Source organism: Narcine bancroftii, chromosome 7 (assembly GCF_036971445.1).
Source record: "Narcine bancroftii isolate sNarBan1 chromosome 7, sNarBan1.hap1, whole genome shotgun sequence".
Taxonomy (NCBI): Eukaryota; Metazoa; Chordata; class Chondrichthyes; order Torpediniformes; family Narcinidae; genus Narcine; species Narcine bancroftii.
The window spans coordinates 180,325,100-180,338,199 of NC_091475.1; the positions used below are offsets into that span (position 1 = coordinate 180,325,100).

The 13,100-nt window shown below is 38.9% G+C and overlaps 1 long non-coding RNA gene across 3 annotated transcripts in view; it reads right to left on the reverse strand.

Moving 5' to 3' along the window:
- LOC138739465 (uncharacterized) overlaps positions 1-13,100 on the reverse strand; it is a 31,379-nt gene that overhangs the window by 11,773 nt on the left and 6,506 nt on the right. For 2 of the 3 annotated variants that reach the window (XR_011342274.1, XR_011342273.1), the window contains exons 1-3: positions 6,337-6,519; positions 5,148-5,241; positions 1,138-1,321 (exon numbers count right to left, since the gene is read on the reverse strand). This is a non-coding gene — a long non-coding RNA (uncharacterized lncRNA). Of the gene's footprint in view, positions 1-1,137; positions 1,322-5,147; positions 5,242-6,336; positions 6,520-13,100 lie in introns of those variants that run through there. The other variant, XR_011342275.1, reaches the window with a different exon arrangement.

The window sequence follows — 13,100 nt, forward strand, 5'->3', positions numbered from 1 at the left end:
GGACCTCATCACGCTGCTGGATCCAGGAGGAGATGTCGAGAGGGAGAGGGGATGTTGAGAGGGTGGGTCTGGACTTGTGCAGCCCCTACTCACCTAAATCCATTCACACATCCATTCCTTTCGGAGGAGTGGATATCCTCATATCAAACCCCACAAACTGACTGAAAGGAACCATCATCATCCTCTGAGATGGATAGCCAGAAGTCATCCTACTAAATGTGTAATTATAGAATATCTGTCCCATCTTTTATAAGCATTCCTTTAACTATCCAAGAGGTCCACATCAACTAATTGGTGTCAATTTTCACTAATAGCACAAAACAAATTAAATGCTTTATTTTCAAAAATGAGGCATTTAATAACATTTAAATCTTCAATACCAAAAACATTTGAAACTATGAAAATACACCCATATGCTTATATTTGATGACCTATAAAGCCTTTCTATTTTTCTTCTTTTGTCATTTCTTTATGGTGTTGGCCTCATGGAAATAGCATTGACAGGCTTATGCATTTCTGCCTTTTTTGGAGCACACAAATGTGACAACTTCTGCATGCTCAAGACCATGACTGACCCAGCTGAAACAAGGACTCCTTTTTCCCACTCATATAACATTGTTTAACTTTACCCCTCCCTCAGCTCATTTGCTGTTGAAATTTTTTTGATTTCTTTTTCAAAAGTATGCATAATAAAATCTTTATTATCATACTATAATAAACATTTTCTTAAAAACAACAAAAACAAAACAGCCCCTCCCTCCCTCCCCCTTTCCATACATATAGATCCACATACTGTCAGAGCTTACATATCTTTTAAATGCATAGAATACAATTGAGAAAATCACATTTGGGGTATGCATAATAGTAACATTTATAGTTTTTTTTTAAATGACAGTATTTGGGCCCCTATATGGTCCAGGTATGGCTGCCAGGTCTTTACAAAATTGTTCTATTTATTTTTTAAGTTATATGTGATTTTTTTTCCCATAGGTATATTTCCACAGTCCCTCATGCTTTAAGTAGAGGGGAGTCGGACTTCCAAGTGATCACAATACATTTTTTTGCTACAGCCAGTGCTATTTTTAATAAATGAGATTTGATATTTATTCAATTTGTTACTTATTTCCATAAAATTACCTCGTAGATGTAGCTCCGGGTTGCCTGTGAAGGCCACTCCTGTTATCCTGGTTAATTTTTCTGTGATGTCTTGCCAAAATGGCTTCACTTTCAAGCACGACCACATAGCATGTTGAAAAGTTTCTGTCTCAGTTCCACATCTGCAACATATCTCTGATATTTTTGCTTCTGATTGATTTAAGTTCTATGGGGTAGGATATAATTAGTGTAAAAACATTATACTTAACTAATCCATATCTTGCATTTATAATTGTCCTTACACCAATCTGACCATCTTCTATGAAATCATTACACCCAAGTCCAACTCCCATTTTTCCCTTGATCTCTATAACCTTGATTTTTCACTTTTGCTCTGGAGAACATAGTACATTTTTGTTATAAATTTGTGTGGATTTCCCACCCAGACCATTCATTCCGTTTCACTAATTTCAGGTGAGGTCAACATTGGTCCCCTTCTTTCTCTTAAGAATGATCTAAGCTAGAGAAATCTTTTGCTTCCCCCTCCCCCATTGAGTACGTTCCCATCTGAATCCATGGGGTGGGGGGCTGACTTCCACAAAGAAGGCTGCAAGAAATCTAGCCTGTGCAGTTAGGTTGTTTTTTTTAAACTGGAAGACTAAGACCTCCCAGTCCATAATCCCATGTCAGCTTTTCCAGTGCAATTCTTGGTACCTTATAGGATCTGTCTAATATGATTGTTTTGTAGCAGGGTCACTACTGATACAGCCAGGTTACAGCTCACGGTTATAGCTTGAAACTTGCAGAAGAAAGAAGACACGGATGACAGTAGAGTGTATTCAACAGTGAGTTGATTCAGGGGCAGCTTGAGCAGGCCAGCCACTGATTAGGCCCCATAGATCCATCGGCAGTGATGGGCTAATTTCACCGTTCCACCGGCAGCCTATGGAAATGGGCGTCTCAGCAAGGTCTTGCTGGTTGTTGCGTTCAACAGCCATTTCTGGTGTTGGCCCATGGCGCGGGCTGCTACAGTTTAGTAATTTAAATAAATTTTTAGGAAACAAAATAGGCAGCGATTGAAAGAGATACTGCAGTCTTGGCATTACTTTTATTTTTGATGCAATTAACCCTTCCCACTAAATTAATCGGTAAGTCTCTCCAAAATTTCTGCAGGTTTTCTTTAATCTTCCCCAAAAGAGGGCATAATTTGGATTATACAGATTTTGTAAATTGTTGTCAGTTACTGTTCCAAGATTTTTCATTCTATCCATCTTCCATTTAAATTTACTTCCTTTTTGGTATCTTTCATATTCAAAATGTGTCAATGGCATTATCTCTCTTTTGTCCATATTTATTTTATAACCAGATATCTTACCAAAGATTTAACTAGATCTGATAGGTATAGTAGCACATCATTGGTTAATAGATTAATTTTGTTTTCTTGTCCAACTTTGAAGTCCTTTATATCCGGATCCCTTCATATCATATCTGCCAGTGGTTGAATCGCTAAAATAAAAAGTGCTGGGGACTGGGGTATTCCCTGTCTACTTTATCTACTCAAGGGGAACACCGCTGACATCTGATTATTGTTATAATTTTAGCTTGTGGCTTAAGATATAAAGTTTTTATCCAGTTTATAAATGTTCTCCCTCTGCCAAATTTTTCCAGTGTTTAAAATAGAAAGGACCATTCCAAACGGTTGAATGCTTTTTCCACGTCCGAAGAGAGTATAATACTTGGATTCTGTTCAAATTTTGCCATATGCATTATATTAAATAATCTTCCAAGACTATTTGAGAAATGTCTTCCTTTGACAAATCCTACTGGGTCTGTATATATCAATTTTGGTAGATATCGTCCTAATCTATTAGCCAACACTTTTGCTAGTGTCTAATAATGGTCATTTTACAGAGAAATTGGTTTATATAACGAAGTTATTAATGGGTCCTTTTTTTGGTAACACTGTAATAACTGTGGTTGAGAATGATTCCAGGAGGGTCTGTGTTTTTTACTGCTTGATCCAGAACATCCAATAACAGGGGCATTAATAATTATTTGAATTGCCTGTAAAACTCAGGTGAGAATCCATTCTCCCCCAGTGATTTATTAGCCTGTGAAGTACCCAGGGCTTTTTCAATTTCTTCTCTTGAAAATGGAAAGTCTAGCTCCATCTTTTCTCTCTCTTCTAGTTTTGGAATTTCAACATTCGACAAAAATTCTTCCATTTCATTCTCTTCTAGTAATTCTGATTTGTATAATTTTGTGTAATATTGTCTAAAGATGTGGTTGATTTCCTTTTGTTTATCTGCTAAAGTGTCGGACTCTGTTTTTATAGCATTTATCATTCTTGATGACTCCTCTGTTTTAATTTGCCAAGACCATTCACCTAACTCATATTGTACTCGAGTTTTTAATATTGCTTTGTATTGTATTATATCTTAACATTTTATTCTTCAGTAGTCTATATTCTTCTTATAGTCCTGTTCTTTGATTTTTTTTCTAATTCTATAATATCTTTCTCCAAACTGTTTACTTCTGCCATATATTCTCTCTTAATATTCTTTGTATAGGATATAATTTGTCCCTTCAAATATGCTTTGAGCAAGTCCCATATCAAAAAACTATTTTGCAAAATATTTTTATGTAGTCTCTATATAAACTTGCAGAAGTCTGTTCTTTTAAGTAGTGTGGTGTTGAGACATCATCTGTATACATTTTCTTGCTTTTCCATTATTGCACTAATGTTAGCAGTGAGTGATCTGTTTTCTGTTTTCATCACTCTACTTTTTAACTGGGCAGACATTAAAAATAAATCACTCCTTGTATGTAAATCTCTGTGTGGGATTTCATTGCCTCCATATAGCAATAAGATTTAGATCAATTGTTCTCAACCTTTTTCTTTCATTCACATTAAGTAATCCCTATGCCATGCTCTGTGATTAGTAATGGATTGCTTAAGGTGGCATGTGGGTGGAAAGAAAAAAGTTTGAAAACCACTGTTTTAATCGTACCCAATTGACTTGTTATGCGCACGGTTTCATAACTCCAAAGGAAATGGGCCAATGACAATGTTTCTCAAGTAAAATATTTCAGTAATAATTGGGTCTAGAGCAGTAGTTCTCAACCTTCCTTCCCACTGATATACCATCTTAAGCAATCCCAAACTAATCACAGAGCACCTATGGCATAGGGAATACTTAAAATGGTATGTGAGTGGAAAGAAAAAGGTTGAGTACCACTAATTTAGATCCTTCATATACAAAATTGTGGTTTTTGCTGCTTTTCCCCTCGTTACTATTCTTGCAGATTTATCTAATATTGGGTCCAAGCAAAAATTAAAATCTCCTCTGACCAATATATTTTGTCTTCCCTTTGCTGCTTTTAAGAAGATATCCTTCATAAAGGCTTCATCATCAAAATTTGAGGCATTAATATTCATAAATGTCCATGCTTCTCCATAAACTTTACAATGTGTCATTACATATCTTCCAGCTTGGGTCAATCAATGTGTCTTCTATTAATACTGGTGTATTTTTATTAATTAGAATCGCAACCACTCCTGCCTTTGAACCAAAGGAAGACAATATTATTGGTCTTACCCATCCTCTTTTTAATGTATCATGTTCCAGTCTGGTAAGATGTGTTTCCTGCAGAAAAATTATATCTGCTTTTCATTTATTTAGGTAGGCCAAGACCCTTTTCCTTTTCACTATCCTGTTTAACCTTTAAATATTAAGACTAATAAACTTTAATGTTTTGTCCATATCATTCTTCAAACAAGTATTGTATAACAAAAAATCTTTCCAATTTTTTAAACAATACTGGAACATTTCCATTTTAAGAAATGTTTCCCTTTTAAGAAATATACACATGTCCCCTTTAAGAAACACACAAGCATCCCTAGCTCTGGCTGTGATGTAAACATTAGAACCCGGAAGCCCACAAAAAAACCTGCGGAATCTTCCAAAGAAGAAGAACCCCTCCCTTTAGCGCCATCTTTTAAAACCGTACCTCTCCCAGCACCATTTTCCCCCTTAAAGTGGGATCCACACCTGCCACTTTCTTCACCACCTTCCTTTCTTTCCAGAACTCTCCGTGTATATTACAATGATTTTTCTTTTAGCAGCAAAGCAAGACGGCTCAGTACTACAAAATAGAAAAAAAATTAATCTTTCAGTTAGTCCCGTTCTAAAATGATCTTTTCGATCTTCTTATCTGGAAGCTCATATCTCTTCACAACTTTCATAAAAACTCTTCCACTTCTTTATTCTTGAAAATTCGTCGATGACCTTCTAGGACATCAACTCTCAGCTTCAATGGGTAAATCATTGAATATTTTAAGTGTTTGGATCACAGTTGTCACTTTACCTCATCAAATTATTTTCTTTTTTTGACCAATGAAGGGCTACAGTCCTGAAAAAAACATGATCTTTTTGTTGTCCACAATTAATGGGCCATTGTTATTTTTTGAATATTCGTATGATGCACCCAAGATTGCAGGTCTTACCAGGACTGGTTGTGATTGCTGTTTGCCAATTCTTCAGTGAGCCCTTCAATTTGCAGCTTTGCATTTAGCTTCTTTTGTCCCAGCATTTGTGGGATCCATGCTTCAAAGAAGCTCACCGGGTCTTTTCCCTCAATTCCTTCTCAGTCCAATGATTCTTACATTGTTACATCTGATGAAATTTTCCATATGATCATTCTGTGTCCCATGTTTTAGCTTTTTTTTCTAGAGCCCCTTTAGCCTGTCTTTTGTTTTGTTCAGCTCAACCTCCAGTTGAGTCATCCGCTCCGTTAAATTTTCCATGATTTCTTTAATTTCCTATATTATTTCCGATATGTCTTTTATCACTGATTCAACATGTAAAATGAGTGCACAAAGTTTCCATCTTATTCAGGATATTGGTTATATCTTTGGCTGACCCCCCCCCCCACCCCCACTCTGCTAGGTTCAGCCAGTCCCAACGCCCCTCCACTCAATGTTTCTGGCTGAGCTGTTGCTTCTTCAGTTTTTGTTTTTGGTTGTCTTGGTCATTCAGTACTAGTTTTATGCAGTTTTGACAATGACATTTTGATTTTTGTGCTTTCAAACTATTTTTTTAATACTTATTATGGAGAGCTTTTTCAAAACACATCTGTGCTCAGATCCTCTGCATGGCCATGCCCCCCACCCCATCGATAACTTCGATTCTTCTAGGTGTGATTAGCTAATGAACACTGAAGAAAAGAACCTGGGCCTACCTTTTCAACGAAGCCAGACGTCGGAGTTCTTCCTCGACCCACTGGAGACAGCCCTGGAGAGGGACAGTCTCACGGAGCCATCCTTGCGGCTCTCCACAAAGATGATGCTGACTTGAAAACTACTTCCGCACTGCACGTGCATGAGGAGTTGCGCATGTGCACTGCGGATGAAAAAGTTAAAGGGAAAAAATCTTCATCCCTCTTAAAAAGCCAGTCCAATGCTCCAGGTCTGCAAGAAGAAGACGACTTATCTGGTATGGAAGAGGATTCTAGTGATCTTACAAGTGAAGATGAAGATACAACTACAGAAGAATTTAAAGGCAAGCCAAAGTTTTTTTTTAAGAAAAAATGGATAAAATTGAAGCTAAAATTGATAATCTTGCAAATGCAATGGAAAATAATTTTAAATTTTTAACTGGAAAAATAAAAATAAGTTAAAATTGACTTAACTAAATCAATAAATAGTGTTTTACAAAGAGTTGATAAAATGGAAGAAATAATTCAAGATCCGTAAATGGTTATGTGGTTATGATCGTGAAGAAATTCAATGTATTGAGGAAAGAACGAATGTTAATGAGGACTCTGTTACTGTTTTGGTTTCTATGAATGAAAAACTGTTGGAGAAGGTTGATATCTTGGAAAATTATAATACAGGTACATGATCCTTTATCCGGACATCTAAAATCCGGAAAGCTCCAAAATCCGGCAAGTGGGAACCGGCAGTTGGGGGAGGCAGCCGAGGGACCGGCAGTTGGGGGAGATGGCCGGGGATATCGCGGTCGGGGGAGATGGCTGGGCGACCAGCGTTCAGGGGAGACATCCAGGCGGCCAGGGGACCAGCGTTCGGGGGAGACGGCCAGGTGGTCAGGGGACCGGTGGTTGGGGGAGACGACTGGGCGGCCAGGGGACTGGTGGTTGGGGGAGATGACCAGGCAGCCAGGGAACCGGTGGTTGGGGGAGACGGCCGGGCAGCCGAGGGACTGGCGGTCGGGGGAGACGTCACCTTTCTTATGTCTCAGAATTTACCACAGATATTGAACATATTGCTGGCAAGTTGAATGTCGTGGCAGGTGCGTTGTCATGCCCAAACATGTTGGCTGTCCATACCACTCCAGGCATCGATTACAAGTACTCTGATCATAACGTTGCAGCCTACAAAACGGCTATAATTGGCCTCCACATCGAGGACGTTCCCTTCGTTACAGGACATACAACTTTACTCTGCAACACCTCGACTGGTAAGCCCCATCCCATTATTCCCACCACATGGAGGAGGCAGATATTCGAATCCGTACAGAATTTAGCCCATCCTGCCATCAAGACCACGGTCAAGATGGTGTCCAAGCGTTACGTCTGGCATGGCCTTCGTAAACAGGTCACCGATTGGGCGAGAATTTGCACACAGTGCCAAACTTCAAAAGTCCAGACATACATTGAAGCCCCACTCTAAATCTTTGAACTTCCACGGTGCAGGTTTAGCCATGTTCACATTTATATAATGGGCCCCTTACCAGTCTCCCAAGGCACTCGTTACCTATTCATTATGGTAGACAGGTCTACCAGATGGCCGGAAGCCATTCCCCTACCCGAAATATCCACTGAAGCATGTGCCAGCGTATTCCTCAACACATGGGTGGCACGTTTTGGGGTCCCTGAGCACCTTACCTCAGACTGAGGATCCCAGTTCTCCTCTAGTCTTTGGGCAGCCTTAACAACAGCACTCGGTACACAGCTGCAGCACACCACAGCCTACCATCCCCAGGCAAACAGCCTAGTGGAGAGATTCCATAGGCACCTAAAAGCAGCCCTGATGTCCTGACTCACTGGGCTCAAATGGGCTGATGAATTACCATGGGTCCTCTTAGGTATCCGAACTGCACTGCTTTGCAAGTCTCATCCACCGAAATGGTATTCGGGGCACTGCTGGTCATCCTGGGCGAATTCCTGGCCACCTACAGGGGAACCAAAGAACCCCCTAGGGAAGCGATAGCGCACCTTCTTGAGGAGTTGGGAACCTTGGTCCCTTTACCACCCAAAGCCCACCAAGGCTAGCTTCACATGTTTGTCTCCAGAGATTTTCAGAACTTCACACACATTTTCGTAAAATGTGGAGCACACAGACCCTTGTTGCAGAGACCCTATGAGGGGCCATACCACATCGTCCGGCACAATTGTTCAACCTGTGTAATTGACATCGGAGACCGAGAGGAGACCTTTACCACTGACAGATTGAAACCAGCCCATTTGGACATTACACAGCTGATCGACCACCCTTCCCCCGCCCCCCCCCCAACCCCACAAAAGAGGTCAGCTTTCCAAGAATAACAACATTCCAATCGCCAGTTCTGGAGCGGGGTCGTGTGGCGGTCCTTCGCAGCTCCCCCACGGGGCCTCACAAAATGAAGGACGAATGCGACAATCCAGCAGGCTGCATGAGGCCTGCAGCGTTGCCTTCCAATTGGCTACAACCAAAAGAGCTTAACTAGCCTATCAGGGAAAGTGGATCAGAAACACACCAATCAGTGCTGAGAGGGTTTTGACCACACCCTCCTCTTGAGAATAAAAGCAGGGCTGTGAGCCCAATAAAGCTGAGAGTGTTAACTACACTGAACTTGAAACAGCGTGTTCTTTCTGAGCTAACCTGCTTGCAGCTATAACCTCTCCTATGCTATAGGCTCTGCAGAGCCATAGCTTGTAGCAGCTAGCTACAATGAAATGTTTCCTTTGTAGGTTATATGTGATTTTCTACAGGGGAATGCAACTCTAAATTTCCATATTCCGTCATGTGTTATTTAGCTGGCAGTCAGACTTCCATGAAACTGCTATACACTTTCTGGCTATCGCCAAAGCGATTTTCACAAATGAAATTTGGAACTTTGTCTAAACTCTAATACCCCCCTGGGTCCTGTGGAAAATCCACTCTTGTAACGTTTTTTAGAATATCCCCGAGGTCTTCCCAAAAAGGTCTCGCCTTTGAGCACAGCCAGGTAGTCTGGACGAAAGTTCCCATCTCCGCACCACATCTAAAACACATTTCAGACTTTGATCCAAGTCATTTCTGACGTTTAAGGTACAACTGATGCAGGAAGTTATACTGCACCATCCTGTATCTGGCATTGACAACCCCCGTCACACTGTCCAGACACAGGTCCTGCCACCATTCTTCATTAATTGTTGTACCCAAGACTGACTCCCATCTTTCCCTTGACCTCTGTAGGCCTGGCTTTGGAATATGTAAATCATCTAGCATTCTTGATGCATAACTATCATTGACCACATCACCATTAACAACTTCATGATCTCTGTCCAGCCTTGCAGACTTGGAGAGTATTGTTCCTTCTGGCAAAGGCTCTCAAAAGCTGCTGCAGTCATTCTTCTCTTGTTTTCAAAGGAGTTTCTGCCATAAAGTCAGATGGTCAAACAGCACAGAATCAGACCTTCTGAGCTGCCACCCACTTCAACACAATGTTTCAAATTCCAATGATTTTCTGGGTTAAAAAAAAACCTCTTCTTTAAGATTCCCTCTCCCCCACCTTAATCCTACATCCTCTTATTTTAGATTCAATGCATCTGCTATGGTGTCCCTCAATTCCAGCCTATCTATACCCCAATAATTTTGTATTCCTCAATCAAATCTTTTATCTGCCTCCTCCTCTGAGCCAATTATAAGACGACACACTATCTTACCTGCAAGCCCTACCAATAAAATATTGAAACAAAATGCTGCGGAATCTGAAATTGAATTATAAAATGTTGAAAATAATCTCAAGAACAGGCAGCAAAAAATTAAAGGCCATGATCTTTTTCTTTGTATAGGTCCTATGACAAATCTTTATCCTCTCCACATAGCATTCTTTAATTGTTGCTGGAATAATACCCTGGAATTCTCCACTGAACATGGTGAAAATACCATCCCTGTAAGATTTAGAATGGTTCACATTTAGATTCAACAAGTTTCAACTGGATACCAAAGTTTTGAAAATAATAGACTTTATACTATCCTGTAGCTTCCTGATTATGGGAATTATTACAAGTACAAGGCAAAGAAAAAAGAATTGCCAGACATTTGACAAAGATAAAACAGAAATGGAAAAAAATAATGAACCCTCTATCCTTTAAATAAAAACTCTGCAAAAAAAAAACTAGGAATATGTTGGAAATACTGCCTCAAAGAGATCCTATTTAAATAGTCTGCCTGAAATAAATGGATAAATAACATTGGATTTTATACCACATTTACATCATGGATTTATGACATCAACAGTTCCTTCTTGACACCTGTATGAACATAATGGTGAAACACAGATTTAGGGTGGAGCAAAAACATTCTGCAAAACACTCTGAAAGTTTACAGCATCTTTAATAGAATAAACACTGCAAGATATTTTAAAACTAAGCTTGATATGATATGCAAAGTTAATACAAAAAAAAACCAACTAATAAGAATTAAGAAGGATGCAGGGGATTTTTGGAAATATTGTGGAAATTAGAACTGAGGCAATATAAAAGCACAAAAGCCAATCCAGTAAGTAGGATATCAGAACTGGATGGGTGCAGAGATCTTGGAGGATTGTCAGAGTTTACAGAAATAAGAATGACCAGAGCTATTAAGAAGTTTGATATCTATAGTATTGCATTTCATCAATACTTTTTGACCACCTGAGTTCCTCCAGCATTTTGTACATTGCTCCAGTTTTACAGCACCCTGCAGTCTTTTTTGATAACAATGAGAACCAATATAGATTAATAAACACTGAAACAATGGGTGAACAGGACTTGATGTCCATGAGGACACAGACAGCATCGTTTGAAATGAGTTCAAGTTGGGGAAAGATTGTTTGGTTATGCCTGTATTTATTTGCGTATGGATGAATGAGAGGGGATTTAAAAACCTATAAAATTTGAACAGGACTATACAGACTAGTTACAAGGATAATGTTCCCAGTGGCTGGAGAACCTGGAACCAGGGGTTACAACTTCAAGATATCTACCAGTTGGAATCTATATCAGGATAAATTACTTCACCTTGAGCAGTGGTTTAAAAAAATTTTCTTTCTGCTTACATACCACCTTAAGTAATCCCTTACTACTCACAGAGCATCTGTGGCATAGGGATTACTTAAAGTGGATTATCAGTGGAAAGAAAAAGTTTGAAAACCTCTGTTTTAATCGTACCTAATTGACGTTATGTGCATGGTTTCATAACTCCAAAGGAAAAGAGCCAATGACAATTTTTCTCAAGCAAAATATTTCAGTAACAATTGGGTCTAGAGTAGTGGTTCTCAACTTTTTTCCCCCCACTTACAGACTGTTGTGTATGCACTCACATCATTAAGACTCAGCGACCTGATGCTTTCTCATGTAACATGGGTACTGACACACAGGGTTATATATATGTGGAAGGGTGACATCATGATGTGGGCGTCATGATGTCCAGCAGAGGGCGGGCTAATACTCAACACATACCACCTTTGCTTTTTTAAATATTTTTATTGATTTTCAGTAATAATGTTTGTACAGTACAATTATGGAATGTGCTACAGAAAAAAACAACAAAGAAAAGCACTGCAAGAATAATCATACATCAACAAAGCACTGCACAGCCATAATAATAAAAAAATGGACATAATAAATTTAAATTTTCCAAACCCCTGACCCTAAACAAGATTAAAAGTTACTGTTAATGAAACAAATTAGCGCACTCTGAAGTGCAACAAAACAGTGCCAAAGTTCTGTATTTACACTGAACCTAGAGATTATGGTAATAGTCCATGAACAGGCCGTATAACATTTGGAATCTCATGTTTGGACATAGCACTTTAAGTAATCCCTTACTAATCACAGAGCACCTATCGCATAGGGATTAATTAAGGTGGTATGTGAGTGGGGAAAAAAAAGTTTGAAAACCTCTGACCTAGAGCATGAAGAACCTGCAGAATTCTCTTTCAAAGAAAGCAATGGAAGCCAAGTCATTAAATTCACCAACAAAAGTCACTACGGAGGTAACTATATTAAACAGATCAAGGAATGTGGAGAGTATGAAGTGGATGATCATCCACGATCAAATTAAATGGTGCAGCAGGCTCAAAGGATGAGAGACCTATTCCTGCCCCTATTTACCATATTTCTACATTGAACCCAATGCATGATGAGACTTTGGTGGATTCGAGGCATGTTCAAGAACTCCAGCAGCAAATATCATGAGATAAAGTGGAGATGGACAAAGTTACATGGAAAGGATTCAATGTTTTTGTTGATGAGAATGACAGATTAGGATCTCAGTTCAAGTCAGAAGAATGTTAAGGTTTCAGATAGTCTGATTCTGTCTTAGACAATGAGCAAACAGCATTTCTGAGGAATGATAATATTTTGAGAAACTGTCACCAACCTGAAAAATTAACTTTGCCCTTGGTCTGTTTACATGGACAAATTAACTATATGCTTTCTAGCATTTTGCATTTGTTTAGAATATTCATCTTTCACAACACTTTGTTGTTCTTTTAGAATTAGAGTAACTTGAAAAGTTACTGAAAGTTGATTTATCAAACTTTACAGAGCATTGCAATGAATAAAAAATGCAATTAAATAAATTCAATTGTGAAATAGAATTAAAAACAATAACTTCAAACAAAATTAGAGGAAAACACAATCCTAAAATCTATTGCAATAATTAGAAAATAAAGCATTTGAAGCTGCAGAACAAGCAAGAACAGATTTCAAAACTGTACACAACTAAGCCAAAACCAATTATTTCTGCAATTAGT